This window comes from Hipposideros armiger, unplaced genomic scaffold (assembly GCF_001890085.2).
Source record: "Hipposideros armiger isolate ML-2016 unplaced genomic scaffold, ASM189008v1 scaffold_671, whole genome shotgun sequence".
Lineage (NCBI taxonomy): Eukaryota > Metazoa > Chordata > Mammalia > Chiroptera > Hipposideridae > Hipposideros > Hipposideros armiger.
Window position 1 is genome coordinate 711,200 of NW_017732021.1, and position 16,708 is coordinate 727,907.

At 35.7% G+C, this 16,708-nt stretch overlaps 1 protein-coding gene and 1 pseudogene across 1 annotated transcript in view; one reads left to right on the forward strand and one right to left on the reverse strand.

Annotated features, from left to right (window-relative positions):
- Positions 1-12,555, reverse strand: part of LOC109372872 (heterogeneous nuclear ribonucleoprotein D0 pseudogene) — a 36,089-nt pseudogene extending 23,534 nt beyond the window's left edge.
- LOC109372874 (CUB and sushi domain-containing protein 3-like) overlaps positions 1-16,708 on the forward strand; it is a 275,626-nt gene that overhangs the window by 193,403 nt on the left and 65,515 nt on the right. The window lies entirely within an intron of this gene.

The window sequence follows — 16,708 nt, forward strand, 5'->3', positions numbered from 1 at the left end:
GGTAAGCTTACATGTTCATTACTGATCAAGACTATTTTTCATCCAGCTATCAATCAAACTCTCATCAGAATGCAATCAAAGTTCTAAGAATAGGAGATGTGTTTAGACAATGATTTGCATTAATAAATCGTCTACCTCAGGCACCAAGTGTTTCAATTTGCAATAGAGATTTTCATGGGTGGAAATGTAAGCTACGGTAATGGATTTATAAATTGATTACTTGGAAAGGTAAAAAAAAAAAAGATTGCCTTTATTGTTATGACATTCCTGAACTGTATAAATGAGATATGCAGGTTTAGAATTGTAGATATTAGTCCTGAGAAATCAGGGTCCATTGTTTTGATGTCTGTATTTGCTTTTAGTACATCCAGAAGCTTTATTACATGTCTCATCTCTCCCATTTTTCTTGTTTCTTATTGTTAAGGCGAATATATAATTTATTGTTCAAACCAGGACAGTTCTCTGAATGATATGGGATACTATTAATAATAAAAATTAATAGGCATAAACAGAACTGTCCAGTACAAGCCAGGACTTGTGGTAACTCATCATAGTACTTTTTCCCTTAAAAGTTCTGTGCCAAGAAGCTCTATTCTCTACCTTTCAGAACATTTGCCTTTAGCTATTGATCCCTTTAAAATGTCAAGCATCAGTCAGTAATCAAAATATTACCTATGTGAAAAGTTTTAGCATTTGTAACAAAAGGCATTTAGTGAGAGAGTGTGCCCTAAATGGTGATAATTATAATTTTGCTTGCCTCTCCACCTATTACTAATTTGGTATCCTGTCAAGTTCTCAGGAGCTTCCAGAAATAATACACTCTTCTATATACAATCTTTTATATACATTTACCCACTCCTTGCCTTCAAGCAAATTGTGTTAGCTACAGAAATCCACCCACTAGCTTATCCAATTAATTCTGCCTTACCTCAAGTCTTATCTCTTCCCTAGGTTTTAGACCCACTGAAGAGAACCTTAACTTTTCTAAAAGTCAGCAAGAGAGGTAAATACTAACAATATTAAAGTACATTCAAAAAGTTTTAAAGAGAGAAAAATTGAAATGTGAAAGCAGTAAAATTTTGCAAAGTTGATTGCGTTATTTCTATGAGCCTGTTAGATGAAAAAGCTCTAACTTCTGTCAGGGAACTAGATGCTGGCATGGGTCCAGGTGTTTCCTCACATTCTTTGCTGACAAAAATATATTCATTCATTCATTCATTCTTTTATTCATTTGCCTATTCATTCAACAGTTTACTAGAGTCAAGCACTACAATAGAAACACAAAATGAAAAAAACAACATAGTTTCTGTTCCCAGCCCTGCCGAGGAGATAAGCACACAAACATGGAATTATAGTATTACAGAATAGCAAAACTCTATAGAACAGCAAAAAGAATACCAAAGAATACCAACAAGAATCTGTTCATCTGGGAAAGCTTCACAGAGTCCGTAGACCATTCTGAAGCATGCGTGAGCATGTGCAAAGCAGAGAAATGGAAAGATGGTACTGCGGGCTGAGGAGCATTCACATAAAGCTCAGACGCACAAAGGAGAACGTGGTGTTCAGGAAGCTGTGAGCGGCGGCTGGAGCACGTGAGGGGAATGCCGAGAACACGTGATGTGATGCCTGTTAAGGCAGATCGGTCAGAGTGTGAGTGGACATAGATAACACAGGAAGGGGTTTTTAACTAAGAGTTATGAGCATCTACCAAAGATTTATGAAAAAAGCAAATTCTGTTGCAATTATATAAAATTATTTGTAGGAATATGGGGGGAAATATTGAGGACCTAAGGGAAGTCTCCTATCAATGACAAACAGGTTGCCGTTTCACCCGTCCGAAAGCAATGGGACCACATATCCATTTACTCTGCATATATTGTATACTTTATAAGTCACATATTGTGCTAGATGGTGAGCATCCAAACATGAATTAGGCTACCAAGGTATTATTTAAACAGAAGAGGACCTGAACATAGCCTCTTTTTTATAAAAATGAAAATTGAAATATAGCCTCTGTTTCCTGCCTACCCTGGTTCTTGAGATTAAAATTTTTAGATTTTGATGATACGTGAATGAGGATTTGTGTTAAATTCATACATATTAGCCCATAACCAATTCTGCTCCAAAGAGTCAAAGATGGATGATAAATCAATAAAAATAGTAAAAAGCATTATGTTATTCTTGGCAGATTTACCCATAAGGTGAGTGAGAATGTGATAGTGATCAATATTAGACTGGCTGTGCCTAAAACATATATTTTCCTAAAATGACATTGACACAATAGACCCAACCATAATTTAAACATAAAAGAGGAAAAATGGCACAGCAAGAAATTAGTGCACCTGTCCCTTGAGCATTTATTATAATTTGAATAACGGTAATTCCTAAAAATGTATTGAGCACTTCCTATCTGCTAAAAATCCTCCTGAGCAGTTTACATGGAAATATTTTCAATAAATCCTCATAAAAACCTTGTAAATTCAGCCCTGACTAGAAGGACTTACATTGTATCATTTCTCTGAGTCAAATACCTCACTAAATCATTTGATTTTTTTAATATCAATCTTAATTCTGCAGAAAAAAATTTTGAAGAGATATAACAGCTCTCCAAACCCTTTAAAATAAATATCATAACCTTTTGAATTAATGTGTTTTTCAATTTACTAATAGTTAACAATGACCTTAACCCATACCCACTTCATCCACCTGCTCTCTCTTTTCAGGAACTTCAGCTCACATACATACTTTCTTCTTTTTGTAAAACTATAATTTATAATGTAAATTTATTTGATCCCCTGTGCCATCCCTAAGTGGCCAACTTTTTCATTTGCTCCAGGTTTCTTGCAAAGGTGTAGCTTTTAATTCATTTGCTTTACTGTTCAATAGAGGTGTTTCTAGATCTTTCCAGGTGTTTAATAACTTGGCAGTCTTCCATCTAGCCTCCCTGGACAATATGAAAACTCCTGGAGGATTAATAGTGATTAAATGCCCAAACTCTATATACATTTTCTCATGTCCGTAGAACTCTGGAGAAATTAAACCTTACAGCACCCCTTTGAGATTTTATGATTATCTGCATTTTACATGTACAAATCTCAACACAGATACTAACATTTTTTCCCCAAGCCAAAGAAAAGTGCCTCACTGCTGTTTTCTGTTCTCTCTTCCCTCTCACTCGCTTGCTCTCTCTCTCTCCCTCCCTCCCCCCCCCATGAATAGAACAGAATATCATTATCTTATGACTTAAAGCTATTTTAAAACATGGTGTTTACAAAAGTAGTAAATACATGTATTCCTGGGGTTTTTAAAAATTACTTCAACACTAGTTACCATAAAATTTACAAATTACCTTTTTTATTTATTTCTACAGCTTTTCTTTAAGTTGTTCAATCCATCTGTGCATAATTGAGTTTTATTCTTATCTGTAATTGTGCAGTCTACATTTATAAATACTATGTTCCCTGCTTAGAAGTTTTATTGATATTACATAGATAATCTTCCTTAATAAAAGACTTTAAGTTCATTTTAAAAACAACTAAAAAGTGCATATGTGAAAACTGTTTTTTACAAAATCTAATTAATGTAGCCAAAACAGAAATATAAAAGCAGTTTACATTGTGAAATAAAATGAGCATCAACCTAATGACCTAATCAATCTGGTGCAAATACATATATTTTTTAAAATTATTTTTCATTTTTGCTGAATAAGGAGAACACTCACAATGCATCGTTACAGGGACAACTGTTATCATTCTATCAGACATAATATTTTTACTATGGCTACCTCCAAATATTCCATAATACAGAGGTAGACTGACACTCCTGAAGGGTTTGTTGATGAAACTTAAAAGGTGAAATACATACTTAACTGAAAGTCAAGGTTAACATAAAAATTATTAGATATTTTTAAAATACATGTTGAAAGAAATTCTACCCTTCATTTGATCAGTTGAAGTAAATATTTTTTTGTATGCATTTAATCTATTGTAAGATAAAAGTGGACACTTCTTGCTAACCACATATAAGGTTACACCAATGGATTTAACATTGCTTTTGATGATCAAATTTTATAGAGTGGACCATTACTGTCCTAACTGAAGATTTAATTAAAATAATTTGTGGGAATAATTTATCATTTGAAATGGAGACATTCTAAAATAGATCTTTTGGGACAATGCCTATTCTTGGTAAATGTCATTCCAAATTAGTCTAATTAAATCAGTACAGTACAGCAATTAAAATGGAACAAAACCACTAAATTTAATGAACACTAGCCTTTTTCAGCATAGAGCTTCCCCACTCCCTTTCCATCTTCAGCTAAGAAGGAGAACTTAACTGGTTTTGAGTATGTCTCTGTTAAATTAGTTTGTGCTGATACAAGTTTATTCTTTTAACATCATGATATCAAAAGAATAATGCATAATGTATTTCCTCTTATCTCTGTTGCAGAAGTATGATCTCAAGAGTTTAGCTAAAAAAAAATCAATGTCACCTGATTAGAGATTAGCAATAAGGTATTTCATTGTTCCTGATGTTTTTATCACTCCACCAGAAAAACAAAAAAAAATGCCTTTGAAATTAATCAGCATGAAGGGACTTTCCTTGCACTGGCCATGAGTCAGAATTTTAATGGCATTGGCACAGACAAGGCGAGATCCTAATACATCCCTGCTTGTCTTGTAAATTCATGTCTGTGACATCATGGACATGATCTAGACAGGTTTTTAGACGTAGCCCCATTAGTCCTTTAATAGCACTGATTCCTACTCTTGATGTATACCTTTCCAGTTTGACAGTTTTCTTTCAGTAATTTGTCCTGTGGATTTACTCTATATTACATCACTACTTTAATCCTGATAATTCAGTCCATTTCAGTGAACAACTGCTCATTGCAAATGTTACTGAAAATTATTCCCTGAAGAAGGGGAACAGGTATATTTTTTCTGAAACAAAAATCTCTAGGGAGGGTGGCTTAACAAGATACTGTATCCTGTGGCAAATGCTGGAGGGATTCACACTTGATATTACATTACAGGACTATCAATGTGCTGAAGATTACAGAAAGGTTCTTGCAATTCAGGTTATAGATGTGTATTTAGACGAAGTACAAAATAAGATTGCAACTAGTACAAATTACAAAGATGTGACTCGACAAGAGCTTTTAAAACTTAATTTATCTATCATACTTTTCTATAAATGGTGTTATTTTTATATTGTATATCCTTGATGTTTTAATGCTATGGAAGATACAAACCTATAGTGATGGACAATGAAGCATTAGTTGTAGGAAACCAAGATTTGTATTCGTATAATGTACCAGGACAGATACAGAATTCAGAATTCTGCAGAGCTTTCTGACAGATATGCTATCCCATTTGATGTCGTCATTATGGCATGCCTTTTCTCAGTGGGTGATTATTATTATTTTTTGGCTGAGCCCTCCTGCCACCTGTTGGCAGCTCAGCGGCAGCTCAGCTCGGGCTGGGCATCGAACCACTGTTGCTCAGAGCTCATGCTCTTGAGCGAGCTCTTAACCATCTGAGACACTCGGCCGGCCCTTATTGGCTCTCATTTGTGGACACAGACCTGGTAGAAATTCAAATTCAACACCTCAGGATAACTCGAAGAGCTCACTTCACTTTTAAATTCTTCCTCATTAGATGAGATTACTAGCAACACTGATGCTATAGCCTAAGAGTAGCATTAGGTGTCTGCAATGGGTACTTTCTATTTCATGTCACAAAAGAAAAATAATAATAATAAGGCTTCCCCAACTGAGTTAATTTAAAGAGATTTTTTTTTAACTTTCTAAACAGCTAAATGATTAAGAGGTCAGATAAACCTTCATTTGGGATTTGAGTTCCTGAACAGGGTTGTTTTGTAACCCTCCATTCCTTGTTTTCATTTTCTTGGTGTCACCCCCATTCTCAGATATTTTCTCCCACATAGTTTCAAGAGCACTGCCAGTGGTTGCCTGGGCTACACGTCTAGATTTATTTCCAACAGGAAATAGTACACCCATGACCTTGATAGTTCAAAGACCAACCCCAAAAGGAGCTTATTCACTTGACTTGTGTCATGTGGCCATTACTGACTTAATTACCTACCAAGGATTACAGAAAGTAATGATTGGCATAGCCCTATTAGCAGGTCCACATCTGGATTTCAGGAATGAGAGTGGGGTGCAGTCAGCTTCACCTGGATACCATGAGCAAACTGATAGAAGGTGGTTCTCCCATATCAACACCAGAATATATTTGTGCTCACACATGCACACACACACACACACACACACACACACACACACATAGTAAGCTAATAATGCTGGGGGGATTTTTAAAAAAAGCAAATATCTATTCCACTATTCATTGCAATATCCTTTGAAAGATCAAACCTCATTACACCCCTGAAACTGTACAATTAAATACATGTTACAAATCTAGATGAAGGTGACCCATATTAATATCTCATTTCATTCATTATTTCCAACCAATTTTTACCCATCATGCCATCTTGGCCACATAATAAATGATATTCTTTCATCACTAATAATTCCATTTCCTGAGGCATTTCTGCTACAAAGTCCCCAATGACCTTATTTCTTCCCTTCTAACTTTCTAATTTCATAACTTCACAAGAAGTATATTCCAGTTTATTGAGAAATTTATTTCCCTTGTTTTACTATTCATCACCCCCTTATGCTTTGTTTATAGTTTAGATACAAGCTTACTCCTTCGTTATAACCAATCTTTTGCAAAAACCATAAAATTGCCTTCTTACTTCTCAGTATTTCTGTACGACCATACTCATTTAGAAACATTCCAATCATGGTTGAAGCAAGTACCTTATCTCCACACAACCTGACCAAGTAATTTACTTCAGATTCGTAACTAAGAACTCAAATGTTATTTTAATATTATAGGATAATACATTTCATTATGTATTTGTTTCTTGAGGACACTAGTTTCCTACTGTAACAAATTACCACAAACTTGATGGCTTAAAACAATACAAATTTGTTCTCTCAGCTCTGGAGGCAAGAAGTCTTAAATCTGGCAGAGCTATGTTCCCTTCCAGGGCTTTAGAAAGAGGAGAATCCTTTCCTTGTCTTTTCCAGCTTCTGCATGTAGTCTTCCCCACCATGTCTAAACTTATGATCATATCTCACCACTCACTATCATCTTCACATTCCCTTCTCTGTGTGTCTGTGTTACCTCCCTTTGCTTCTTCCTTATAAAAACATTGATGAAAGCATATAGGACCTAAGTAGGTAATTTAAGGTAATCTTCTCATCCCAAATTATTTAACTTAATTATATCTGCAAAGACCCTTTTTTTCAAATAAGGTAACATTTGGAAATTGCAGAGATTTGGATATATTTGGGGGGCCACATCTTGGCTTACCATATCTAAATTTTTTCTTTCCCACCCTCTAAACCCATCTATTCATACCTCTGAATCTTCAAAATTATCACATGTATTCTTACTTTTCGACTAAACACCAGCTGATAATCTCCTCCCAAACTCTATTAGGAAAATAGCAGCAGTCAGTCAGGAATATTTCAGCTCCTACCACTGATCTGTAGGAGGGCTCATAATATTATTACCCTTCTTATCTCTCCTTCTTTCTGTAAAATGAAAGAATGACCCCCTTGCTCAAAGACAAGTACCTTTTTCTGTGCCCTGGATCCCATGCCCTCCCCTCTTTCCAGTCCTGCACTCTGATTCACTGTTGGTGGAAGTATAACTTGACAAAAAAATGTTTGAATATACTTTGATAATACGTCAAAATAAACAAAAAATGTTGATAACTTTTAACCCAGAATCTGTAGCACAGAAATATTCAGCTTTGCAATAATAAAAAATAAGCATATGTGTAATATATAAAAATATTATTCAGAACATTATTTGTAACATAAAAAACAAACAAAAAAAATTTTCTAAATTTTCTCAGTTTGGAAATACTTAATATACAGTGCAATTGACAAATGAACGAGAATTTCCACATATAAAAATGGAAGAGTGTTCATGATTGTTGAAAGAAGCAAGCAGCAAAAGCAGAACTTCACTTATGGGATGATACCATTGTGTTCAGAACAAAAGAAAAAATATATATATGCATAGGGCAAGAGCTAAAAGAAAAAGAAAACTGTTAACAGTACCCATTCATATTGAATAGAAATATAGGAGGGGTTTGACATTATGTATCTGTTTTTGTTTGCTTTTAACAACCCCCATTGACTCTGTGTACACACACACACACACACACACATAATTTATTTTCAATTTTGTTGTTTTTAGTAAAGTTATTATAAGTAGGTAAAATATATCTAACTCATATATTCTTTGTTCAATGTTTTGGAACTTTATGTTACCTCTGTTTTTATCCTTCCATTTCCCAAGTCATTCATATAATAAATTTGTGCTGTAAGGTTGTCATAATCAGTTTGTCTTGGGAGCACTTTATCTAATCATAATGAAGGGGAATTAGGGCTCCAGCTGACAAAGCTTAATGTTTCCAAATGATCTGCGTTTTCTATCCCAGAACTGTCTTCTGAACCACAGTGTTAATGCCTTTTGGTGTTTTTTTATAGTAAACAACAAGAAAATGCTTTTTAAAAAAGGAAATGAATACTAAACCAGATAATGCCAAATGGATGCCAGCACAACACAAGTGTTTGCAGTCTGGAAAATATGATAAGTCAAATCTCCACCACTAAGATTTAATTATCTGACTTTTTTCAAAATCACTTTTTTGGTTCATGAAATCATGTCACATATAGCGAATCCACAATTTAAATGATTTAAAAATATCATTTGGAATCCAACAGTACTTCACTATTGCATTTCATTTTGAATAAGATTTGGATGAAATGTACTTATTTCTGAAAAGTAATATAAAATAGATTAATGTTATTTAATCAATCCTAGATCTCAAAAACCTTAATGTGTAAAATATGATAAAATGGCATTTAGTGTAAAAATGGAACAATTAAGTTTGATTCTATCCTTTTTAATTATATATATTGGCTGATAGTAAGCATTTTTTAAAAAGCCGATTTTCACACTGTGAAGGGAAATTATGCCATGTCTACTGAAATCATTAAGAATCTTGAAGCATTGTGTAACAACCTCCAAGAATAATCCTTGGAGTTTCAATGCTCAATCAGCCCCTTTGTTAGTTTAATTCAACAGAAAATATCTTGTTCACATGTTAAACAGAGTTGGAAAGAAGCCACAGAAGATGATGATTACTCAATAAAAGAGAGTCTTTATGTTTATGTTGCTTTGCTCAAAATCTCATATCTGTAGCCCTACAACTAATTAATTATATTCAGTTGGTGGAAAATCAGATGCAGTCCACAATTTATCTCTTTGACAAATTGTCACTGGGGATTTCATATATGTCCTTAGCACCGTGTATGAAAATCTCACTGTGAATAAAATGATTATTGAAAGTAATTATACATTTTTATAGTTTTGGCTTGGATTCAATATCTATTTTGAATTAAGAAAAGAGTATATTTCACAGCATTGGAGCCTTCTTAATATATATTTGAGGGGGTTATAAATACATGAAAGATGATGCTGAACAAATTAACTTAAGTAGCACATTTTGCCTTTAATTCTTTGTCTCTTTATTTGTTCATAACCTAAACTGGAGAATCAAGTGAGCTTTAATCAGGCATTTTCTCTTGAATTTCATCCTCATTGGTTCTTGTCTTTATCCCATGAAGTTGCATCATTTTTGTGCCCAGTGTTAATAATTAAGCATTAAATTTAATACCATACCTCAATTATCAAATCACTCTTTTCTCTGTATCCATTGCTTGAATTTAAAAAGGGAGCTATAGTATTTGGATTATTCAATCACTTTATTGTCTTAACTATATAAATAAAGGTATGGAATAAAGAAGAATTTTATATAGTAAAGACTAAAATTCTGTTGGTTGGATGAACAATGCTCCCTCTTCCAAAACACAACCTGAGGGCCGGCCGAGTGGCGCATTGGTTAAGAGCTGGCTTGGGACACCAGAGGGCCCTGGTTCGGATCCCACATATGAGGGCCAGTGACACTGCCCTCCACAGCTAAGCTGCTGAACAACATCTCAACCTGGAGCTGGGCTGCGCGGAGTCACCGGCGACGGTGTAGGCTGCAGCCCCTGCTGCAGTGGGCTGCCATGCGCTACCGTGTGTAGCCAGCAGCCACCGTGAGTGGCCGTCCAGAAGCTGACGACTGATCTGCCTCACCTAGGAAGAGCGCAATGATGGTGCCAACTTGGGCCAGTGAAGCAACTTCCTCCAAAACTAGACTGACGAACAAAAGGGCAGCAACTTGTCTGTTCCCCTTCCCCCAATTCCCCAGCACTGTTCCCATCCCCCAATTCCTCAATAAAAAATAAATAAAAAACACAACCTGAAACTAAACTCCACATGTGATCAGCAAACACTGGTGTCAGTATGCTATGAGTATGCCCCAGGAACTCTGCTCAGTATCAGGCTTACAAAGATATGTGACCCTCCCTTTAATGCCTGCACCTTTTCCAACTACCTCCCTGTCTTAGTCCATTCAGTCTGTTATAACAAAACTTCCATAGAATGGAGAGTTTCTAAATGAAATAATTTTTTTTCTCACAGCTCTGGAGGTTGGGAAGTCCAAGATCAAGGTGCTGGTAGATTTGATATCTGGTGAGATAACAGGTTCTCTGTGTCCTCACATGGCATAAGGAGCAAAGGAGCTCCCTGGGGTGGGTATCTTTTATAAGAAGACTAATCCCATTCATGAAGATTGCATCTTCATCACCTAATCACCTCCCAAAGGTCACTCCTCCTAACGCCATCACTTCAAGGATTGGAATTCCAACATATGAATTTTGAAGAGAGGACACAAACATTCAGACTATAATACTTCTTGCTGCTTTGCTATTGCTTCCCCTGCTCTTCACAAAATTATCTTGGTTATTGGCCCAAATCATAGTCATTGGCTAAATCCTAAGAATGTATTTTAAGCCTAGGAGCAAGCAGAGGTGATATGCTAGTTAATATCATTGACCTAACCCACCTAAACAATAATTATATAAATACTATTAATGTCTCTCAACAGGAGGTAGCAGTCTGCATGCTCAGAGCAATAATACACAGTTATCAATTTCATATTTTTTTCCTTTCATACTAAGTCTCATTTCACTGGTTAAAACTTAATAAGAATAAACATTTTGTGAAATGGCATGTAAATTAACTTGAACTTTATAACTCACATAACAGTTAATTGGAAAGAAATGCTCTGGATCTTTCAGTCTTTGTTCTAAATTAGGTAAGAAATTTTGAGGTGCCATATCTTAATGTTACAAAAGCAAATAAAATCAGTTGGCTGGTCAATTATTTTAATATGAACAAAAGAAGAAATGTATTTCAGTTATGTGAGCGACTAATTTGGATAAATATGTTGTGCACAAATGGTTTAGATTCCATGGATTTGGGTTCAGTCAGCTTCCATTTCAACTACTGTGGGCTGAGTTAAGGAACTAATTAGCGTTCTCATGTTTTCCCATTAATCTTATTTCAGTTGATATTAATTATATGCTATATCTACCATCAGATCTATTGAGATGGCAAAAGCTTTACCTATTTACAGTGCCTTCCTGATGGTGACTATTAATGAAGTAGCAATGCTGTTATCTGAACCCAGTCCCCTCACAAGGATCCTCAATCCCAGGGCCTCTAGCTTGCTGCAGAACATGGTCCCAGCCAGCCTTCCCTGTCTCTCCTGCACAATCACATTTTCTATCTCTAGGATTTATTCCTTGATCATACACATGTAGATTTATTGTCCCTTCATTTAAAAAGAAAAAAAAAAGTTCTATTGACCCTGATTTCCCTGCTAACTATTACCCCATCTTTGCTTCCTGTTGCTGCAAAGTTTCTCCGCAGAGTTGGTTACTCTTGCCTATTTCTGATTTGCCTTTCTCATATTCTCTCTCTCTCTTTTTTTTTAAATTTTTATTGGGGAGCAGTGTTTTTTCAGGACTCATCAGCTCCAAGTCAAGTCGTTGTTTCAATCTAGTTGTGGAGGAAGCATCTCAGTGGCCCATGTGGGGATTGAACCGGAAACTTTGGTGTTATGAGCACTGTGAGCTAACCAACTGAGCTAACCGGTTGCCCCTCCCATAGTCTCTTAAATCCGTTGTTTCAAACAAGTCTTTACTACCATTGTGATACTAAAACTTCTCTTGTCAAGGTCAAAACCCCCACATTGCTAACTCTGGGGGATGGCTGATTTTTTTCTGTACACATCTTGCTTGACAAATCAGCAGTGATTAACTCAGCATTTCACTGCTCAGTTTTCCTCTTTCCTTTTATTTACTTATGTTCCAGAACTGGATGCTCTCTGGGGTTACCTCCTACCACATGTCTCCTTCACTGCCCAGTCACTTAATGTGTCTGGTCCTCCGTCCTCTTCTCTTTGCAGTGACTTCATCTGGTTGCATGTTTTAAACATCATCCATACGTCAACTCTCACATCTATGTTGCCATCTCCTGCTGGCGCTCCCGACATTCAACTAGTTTTTCTATATTTCCATTTGGAGTCTGAACAGACTTCTCAAATTCAGCTGAATTGAATTGATTTCCTATGAAACTACTTTACCTACAGTCTTCTCCATCTCACTTGATGGAAATTTTACCCTTCTGGTTACTAAGACCCAAAATTATTGGAGACATTTTTGATTAACCTCTTTCTCTCATTCCCCTACCTCATTTCATGTGTCAGCAAATCCTATTAGCTCCACTTTGAAAAATATATTCAGAATCCAATCACTTATCATCACCTTCGCTGCTAATATGCTAGTAAACCTACTATCACCAATCACCTAGATTACTGCCAAAAATTTTTAAATGATTTCTCTTCTTCCACCCTTTTTACCCATCAACACAGCAGCTATTAATAAAATGATCCTTTCAAAATTTAAGTCACATCATGGCCTCCTTGCTGTTTTCAAACACTCAGGCACACTGCTTCCCTAGGGCCTCTCCGGTGATGTATGTGTGATAACCGCCTCATCTTTTTCAATATCGGCTGAAATGTCATTTTTCAAAGCCTTAACCACTATGTTAAAAATTGTAGCCCATTCTCCACAATTTCCCTGTTCTCCATTTTTTTTTTACACGTAGCACTTAACCCTTCTAATATGTGATAAGTTATTATCTTGTTTATATTGTTTTGTCTTACTCCCTCCAATAGAATATAAACTCTACAAGGACTGGTGTTTTTCTTGTTATTGTTTTTTGTGGGGAAGGAAAGGTAGAGGTTCTCTTTTGTTTACTGCAATGTCCCAAGTGCCTAACTCAATACCTGGCACAGATTGGGTGTTAAGTACATACTTACTGAGTAACAGAATTTGTGTGCTTAGTAGGTGTCAGGCAATGTGCTGTATTAATTGCTTGATTTAATCATAGCAACCATTCTGCCAAGTGGTTATTATCCTGTTTGTTCTGTTAGGGAAGACACAACTTGAGTCTTTGTGACTTTAAGTAATATATTCAAAGTTACAGAGCCAGCAGTAGCAAAGGTTAGATTTAAACCCAGATAGCTTGGCTTCAAAGCCTGTGCTTCTAATCTCTATATCCTCCCATGTTAATATCAGCTCATTATTGCATCTAAAACCTACATGGCAAAGTGGGTTGAACTCTGAAAACAAAGTTCCTGATGATAATCATGGTGAATAATAGCTGTATTTCTTGACAAGAATAAAAAGTCACCACTGTTGACATTTGATGTTTAGGATTTATCTTACACTTTAATGCACTATATCAACTAAGCCGTTTGCTGCCTTCAAGAGTGTGAGATGTGACATGTCAAATCTAACGTACTCACCACAAGAACTGGCAAATATAGATTGAAATGCTTGTGAGAAATGTACTGAACTGTTTTGACCCATTGGTAGAATGGTGGCAGAATAGTTTCTTTCTTAGGAACTGAGGATAGCACATATTCTGTCACTATTGACAAGAAAATTTATGAGAATATAAGTGCTCATCATTTTTAATTAGGAAACCTATAATATCAGCATTCCTTTTTCTTTCTCTCTGTGTTAATATTTCTTTCAAGCTGTGTAAGTGGTTCTAATGATTATTACATTTCTAGATTTTCAGATTTTTTAACTGATAATTTAACTGTGCATCTTATAGATGCATTAACAGATAGGTTATTTTTCGTTACCAATCATCAAATGGTTGTTACTCTCTTGTTACTCACAAAAATATGTCATCTGAATTTTTCTAATCACTAACTTGGGTCTCTTTTTTAGCCTATGATATTTTATATGTTCAGGGAAATACAAAAGAAAAATCTACGTATTTTATGATTTTTTTAATGTTCACTTAGTAATCATTTTAATATTCTCATTTAAATTATGACACAATCCGTTTTACTGTTCTTGCTATTATTATTCATGCTAATAGTTTTGTAGCTGATGCATAATGACTTATTTTAGGTGAGTGCTTTGTTCTTTGTTTCTATTTTGAAAATTTTAAAACTGAAAGAAAACAAGATAAAAAGGTGCTGATATACTGTTCACCTAAATCCGCTCATTTTTAAGATTTTGCCATATTGATGTACATTCTCTTTCTCATTCCACACACACATGAATATTTTTATTTGCTTGTTTCTTTATTTTTCTGAACTATAGAAAAGGTAGATATAGATACCATGCTATTTCACCCAAAATAATTGAGCATCTTCTAATGATAAGAACCCTCCCCTATATAGCCACAATATTGATATCACACTAAGAAAATTAACATTCATTAACTAGTACCGTCTATCTGATCTATTTCCAATGTCCCCAGTTAGATCAAAAAGGTCTTTTATAGATTTTTTTTTTAATCTAAGATTTAGTTGTTTTAAACATTGCATTTGGTTGCTGTATCTTTGGCCTCTTTCATTCTGGAACAATCCCCTTTGCCTTTGTTGTTTCTCATTATTCTGAAATCATTGCAGGTCAAGGTCAGTTACCTCATAGGTCACCCTAATACTAACTTGTACTGAACAATTATTATTATGTGAATTATCTAATAAATGCCCAATACAGCCCGATGTGATATTTTCCTTTTTTCCTATAATGAAATAGTCTCAGAAAGATGAATTCCCAAATTTATACATTTAGCTAGTTTTAAAGTCAGATTTCAAAGTACGCATATTCATGTAAACAATGTAAGATCCCTTCTCCTCAAAGAAATTATATTCCTGTATTTTGTTTATGAAAATTATTCATGACACTTGTTGAAGACAGTAAGGCAGACTTTATACAGGGTAGAAGGGAGCCATGGTGTGCATATAGGGACCCCTACAATAGGGTTTTGAGTTGGGGAGAGATTTGATTCAATTCTGAATACAGCATGGGCGAGTAGGAATTTATTGCCAAGGAGCAGAGTGGGGACTCAATGGATGGAAAACTGCTAACAGGAAACTTCAGGGGTCAGGGGGGTTCTAGCTAAAGGCAGGCCGGGGTGATCAGACATCACCGGGGGAGAGGTGGAGGATAAGAAATCCAATTAGATATTTAATGTGATCAGATGTTGAGGGTGGAGGGTTTCTTGCTAAACTGACTTAGCAGGGTTCTTGCTGTAACTGGATTTTATAAGGAAGTGTACAGATGGGCCAAGGAGAACATTCAGGAGCCTGACTAAAGAATCTTCTGCAAGTTTTTAGTTTTTCTTTATTAGTTTATTAATACTGAGAAATTTCCATGTGTATCCTAAATTATACGCTGTATACATTGCTAGCATCCCTTCAGAAATACTGGTGGTACTTGGAAGGCTAATGACTGTCTGTCAAGGGGCAGGATACATTCAAACAAAAATAGTTCTAGGGTTTCACTCATGTTTCTTTTCTTTATTGTTGAATAGAGCCAAACCCTTGCAAAGCAAGAATGCATCAAGGACCAAAGCATTAGTAAAAACCTCTGCAGTGTAGTTTTGCAAGATCAAGGATAGAGCGTGTGAAATTATTATCATTGATAAATATTTGTTCTTGTCCTCTTTCCTTGATTCTTCCCACACAGCCCAACTCCACAGAATCGATTCTACCACCTGTTTGACATATTAGCATTTTTTTTATTTGATTATTACTAAGGTCAGAGAAGCCACACTGATTCTGGTTTTCCTGGTGATTTTTTTCCCCAGTCTTTCACTTAGCAGAGATTTCAGAATATCTCAAACAATTAACACACTTTCTGTAATTGGTGAGGGTGACATTCCCTGAAGGTAAGGCACTGTGTTGTTGAACTGAGCAGCTGTAGCTTCGTGTTGGCATTTCACCAGACATGGGGACTGGCTTTGTGACAAGCCCTGTTCTGATGTGGAAGCTGCATAGGATCACAGATGAGCTGGGACTTGAAATCGATTTTGTAGAAAGTGACAACAGAAGCAGTGACAGTGAGACATGAGGACATATTCCAAACTGGTCATTTCAGAATAGTAAAGTCATCTAAACTTCCCTTGAAGATCAGTTTCTCTCTGCTTCCGTATTATTTAATATAAATATGGATATACTGAAATATGTTTAAATTTATATTAGAATATGACCAATATTTAAAAATATCCGTTTGGGGGGCCGGCCGACTGGCACGTTGATTAAGAGCTGGCTTAGGATGCCAGCTCTGAGCAGCAGGGCCCCGGTTCGGATCCCACATGAGGGCCAGTGATGCTGC